A 4979-nucleotide genomic window follows, 5' to 3' on the forward strand; every position below is an offset into this window, starting at 1 on the left:
GCCAATTTCAAAAAGACTATCCTAAAGATCAGCCCCCATGACCATTTTCTTATAAAAACATGCCAAAACTCCATGAACACTTTGTGAAATAGAAAACCCAAAAGAGTCAAAGATTTTACAGATGTACACCTTATAATTCAATATTTGTACACATTATATAATTATATGATACACATTATATAATGTCATTAATAAATTTCATTAATTTTTTTAAGTTAAAAAATTCTTTTTAAGATTTTAAAAGTGGGAAAAAGGATTTTAAGGAAACTAAAGTATCTCAGCCATGATGATTCATAGCTCCAAGTTTCCCTATCTGTAAAGTGGGAACAATAGTCATTCCCACCGCATAGGGTTTTGTGAAGGTTAAATGAATTGATATACAGAAAGAACAGTGCTTTGAACACAGTAAATGTTCAATAGCATTTGACATTATTAGTATTATCTCCTGATTACAGAGACCCTCATTACCTCGGTAGTTATTATTCAAAACCAAGCCACTGGGAGCTTGTACAAGGAGGTATTTTAACAGGAAAATGTCCACTAAAACATCGACCAGTTTAATATCATCGAATGTCTCTTTCTATCCTTAGAGCTTTTCCCCATCTTTCTTGATCAGTCAGGCCCTACAGCATGGTTGGAACAGCATCAAACATCATGATGCAAACTAATAGCAGAGTGGAGAGGCAAATCTTGCAAAAGGATTGTAAGATAACAGAGGGTTCAAAAAGAATTACTCAAACATCTAGGGATTAAGAGAGTAAGATAAAAAATTGAAGCTTCACATATTTAAAAAAATAAGTCTCCTTATGATTATGTTGCAAACTCAAGTTTTGATAGAAAAATTTCTCCCTCCAAACACTGACTCATTACATTCATTGTGAGTGCACTTAAAATTTAAATGTTGTTAAATATAAAAGTAAGACACTTTTTATAATGTTTAGCTTCCTTTTTTAAAAGGTACCCACCCAAACTTTTCTTTTTTACTGTATAGCATGAGGCTTTAGTACTGGTTTAGGAATCCACCTTCAATGGCTTTTTACATGTTATCCTCGGATGATGAGCATCTGTTCTATATAGTAATGTCTTCCTGCTAAGAATAAGAAAGCTGTAACAAACATCACCTTTGATAATATCGAAGAAGAGACAAACTATCGCAAGGGAACATTGTAACTTCTCAATGTTTACAATCTATTGTTTCTTGCTTCCCAATAGTTCAGCAAGGAAACTTTTAAAACCAAAAGGGCCTGCGTGCTTATCTCAGAAAGGGGTTAGGAGAAGCAAGCTAGCCAACTTAGAGAGCAGACATTTGGCTTTAAGTGCAGAATGAGTCCCTGAACCCTAAACCAGATAAGACAGGAGGTTAATCAGTTCTGGCCTGGACCTAAGAAGGTGCCTGTGACTAGATCAACAATCTAAGAAACTAAGCCCTTTTCATCCCAAGTCCAGCATTTACTTGTCATCACTAAACCATCTACTACAGTATCACTATTGAAGCAGGAGTTCAGGTAGAACTTTGGCAAGAGAATGTTTTCCTGGGTAGTGAGAGCAGGTGGGAGGTGAGTTCTGAAATATCACCCCCTTCTCTGCCAAATAAAAGATAAAGTTCCTGGAAGGGGCTTTTCTCCTAAATTCTATGGGAGCTTTGCAAAAGTTATCACCTGTTAGGGAACTGGACATCAACGGAGAAGTCAGTGCACAATAAACGTTTCACTTCAACAGTGATGAAGCACCCACTAGTCAAAGCCAAATGAATGAAGCACCTACTGCGTGCTAAGTAGACAAAATGCTAAATGCCCCAGGGATACATATAGTTGGAAAAACACACCTTAGGGGCTTTTGTGACCTCTTAGCTCACTTGATTAGCACCTTCCGGAGGGGTTCCCTAGCTTAGGGTAGAAAGTTCCAGGAGTTTGTTTCTAGCGTCTTGCCAAACCGGTCGGAGCTACCAGATCAAGTGGGTGGGAAGAGTCTCGCAGGCGGAGAGAGATGCACAGCGGCCCGCACAGAGGTGCCGGCCGCCAGGACAGCCCGGACCGTGGGGCGGGCGCAGCATCGGTCAGCCCGGGCAGCGGGTCTTCCGAGCAGGCCCGGTAACCGCGGGGTGCGGGAAGGGGGGCAGCGCAGGGAAAGCACTGTCCTCGGTGTCGCCAGGGGCGACCTCAACATGCGTAAGTCACAGCACCTGTCCTCAGAGACGTGGCCGCGAGGTAGGAAGCGCCCCCTTCCCTGCTGCACTAGGGTTGCCAGGGTAGCAAGCACAACCGCAAAACTCTGCATTACGTTAGAATTCCACATACACGGCGACCGTTCAGTCTGAGTGCGTCCCCTGCAAGATTGGGGGTGTGCTGCCACGACTCCTCGCTGCGTGCCTGAAATCCCAAGTTATTGAGGCATCTTGTATTTTATCTGGCAATCATGGGGGCGGGGGTGTCCAAGTGGGCACGACTCAAGTATATGCAACCCGAGTCACAGGATCCTTCAGTCGCACAAGCGCTCAGGGCACCACCGCCCGCTCCCCACCCTTTCGGGGCGCGGCGCCGGGGGAAGAGGCTCGAGGCCTCCGCGCCCCGCCGAGCCCACCCTTGCCGGTACCTGAACGCCGAGCCGCTCCCGCTCCGGGAGAGATGCGTCCCCGCCAGCGCTGCGCGGCGCCCGTACATGGTCTGGACACCCGGCTGCTGCAGGGAACTGGGAGGTAAAACCACCGGGTCCCGGAAGTCCCGCCCCGCTGACAGGCCCCGCCCGCCGCCTCCCGGCCACACCCCCGCACGCCCGACCACGCCTCTGCACGTCGGCCCCGCCCCAACGGGCTGCTGCTCTCTTGGTGCTTTACGCGAAGTGCAGATTCCCAGCGAGTTCCGTCCACGAGTACCCGGCGTCTCCAATCCGCCCACGTGTACCCAGCTGCCCAGACAACTTGTCACGGTTGCCTTCACTGCGGATCCAATCTCCCGCACTTGTTTCTTTCCGGATTAGGGACGCTCATCAAGGCTCGCAGACACGTGGGGACAGTGTGGAATGGTGACCCACATTCTGGCAAAACGGACTAAAAAAATAATCACTGTCCAAAACAAGCCAAGCCTTTGGGATGTTTACTTAAGGATGACAGTGTCATCACAACTTCTGTTTGCCAGGTGAAGCAAAAGCCTAAATAAGTCACCAATGAGGCTGTTGGTCAGAACCAATAGCAATCATGGGAATATTAGATTTTTACATTCACAGTTAAAAGAGTAAAGTAATCCAATGTAGAACGTTCATTCTAAAGGAAACGAAGATTGTGTTTTCAAAATAAAAGTGAAATCAGAAAATAAAGCTTAAAAGTGCCCAGAGGTGTCCCGCCATGGCTTTGAAAATAGGCCAGTGATGCTAATGACAAAATTGTGCCATTTGGTCTTGGTAATAAGAGCCCTCTGTGCAGTTGCTATATAAGATGAAGTGGGTAGGCCACTATTTTTATTTACTGAAGGTGTCGAATTCTATGTTAAGGAAGGTCAGAGGTTAAATGATATGTCTAAACTCTAAACAAGTATTAGAACAATCCAGACCTTTCTCTATCCTTCATGCTCAACTAGCTAAGTTTAAGATTCATGTTACCAGGTTACAACTTCTGTTTCTGACAGTTCCTTTTCTACTTTCACGTGGGCTGTGCTTCATGACTTCATGAAAGGATGAAAGTTAATTGTAAAAAAAAAATACCCTGAAAGGTGTAAAGTCACTCTTCATAAATCCAAAATCACTTTAAAAATTAAGATATGTCGGGCTGTCTGAATGACTCAGTTGGTTAAAAGCGCGAGGTTTGAGCAACAGGGTTCCCAGTTCGATTCCCACATGGGTCAGTGAGCTGTGCCCGAGCTGAGCTGCCAACAGGTGGCAGGATGGCTCAGCTGGTGAGAGCACGTACTCCTGACAGCAGGATTGTCGGTTTGACTCCCACATGGGATGGTTGGCTGTGCCTCCCCCTTATCGCCNAAAAAAAAAAAGAGGCAATTCCCTCAGAGTAGGTTTCTAGCATTGCTGTTACATTCAATAGCTCTGAGTAAATACTTAGCCAAATAAAGGCAGACATGTTCTGTGTGAGGTAGGGTTGGTGGTGAGGAACACAGAAAGAGAAACATGCCTGTGTCTTGTAGGCTGCAAGGGAACAAAACATACAAGAGAAATTTTCTAAGGCAGAATTAACTGGGCCCTGCAGAGGGGAAAAAAGGAAAACAGCAGAAAACAGCAGTGCATAGTATCCCTGAGAACATAGTTTATAGAGTAACTGCTTTGTACTAGGTTCTGTGTCAGGGAAGAAAGCTGTTGTTATATAGCTTCCAAGGTCAGAGTCAAACAGTGCCCCAAGCTAAGGGAAGGGAAGCCTGACCTGAGGAGGATATGATGGAAAAGAACAGCCGACATCCCAGACCCCGCTGAGAGGGAGTGAAGACTCCATTATTAGTAAGTCTCCTAAATTCTGACTACCAAAATGGACTTTTTTTGTCACATGGATTATTTTGATAGTAAATATTAAAATATATTTTAATTTAGTAACTCATTTCCCGAACTATGTCAGGTTGGATATTGAATGTATAAGACATTATACATTCAATGTATAAGACAATTCTTTTTTCACATAGGAGAGTTTTATTCCTATGTTTCCTACATCACTCACTTGGATCTGATTCACAGGAAGTGTTCCTGGCTTCTCCAAAGATGATGAAGTGCTGTTCCCCATCCTAAAAGGAATTTATAAAGGTAAGACAGTTTATTAAATAGTAAAGATAATATATCAAATGAGATCCATTTGAAGAAAACCTGATATGCAAATGTATATCCAAACTTATGAAATACAAAAAAAAAGTTTTCTTATTATCAGTACAAAATATCAGTTTACAAAATATTTGTTTACTAAAACCAAAAGGGCTTTTGTGCTTTTCTAACTAGCCTCCCAATGGCCTTAATTATTTGATGAAACCACATTTACTGTTTTAAAACCCTGG

At 43.8% G+C, this 4979-nt stretch overlaps 1 pseudogene; it reads left to right on the forward strand.

Moving 5' to 3' along the window:
* LOC109380518 (U1 small nuclear ribonucleoprotein C-like) overlaps nucleotides 1-4979 on the forward strand; it is a 37651-nt pseudogene that overhangs the window by 14723 nt on the left and 17949 nt on the right.

The sequence above is a fragment of the Hipposideros armiger genome, unplaced genomic scaffold, assembly GCF_001890085.2.
Source record: "Hipposideros armiger isolate ML-2016 unplaced genomic scaffold, ASM189008v1 scaffold_37, whole genome shotgun sequence".
Lineage (NCBI taxonomy): Eukaryota > Metazoa > Chordata > Mammalia > Chiroptera > Hipposideridae > Hipposideros > Hipposideros armiger.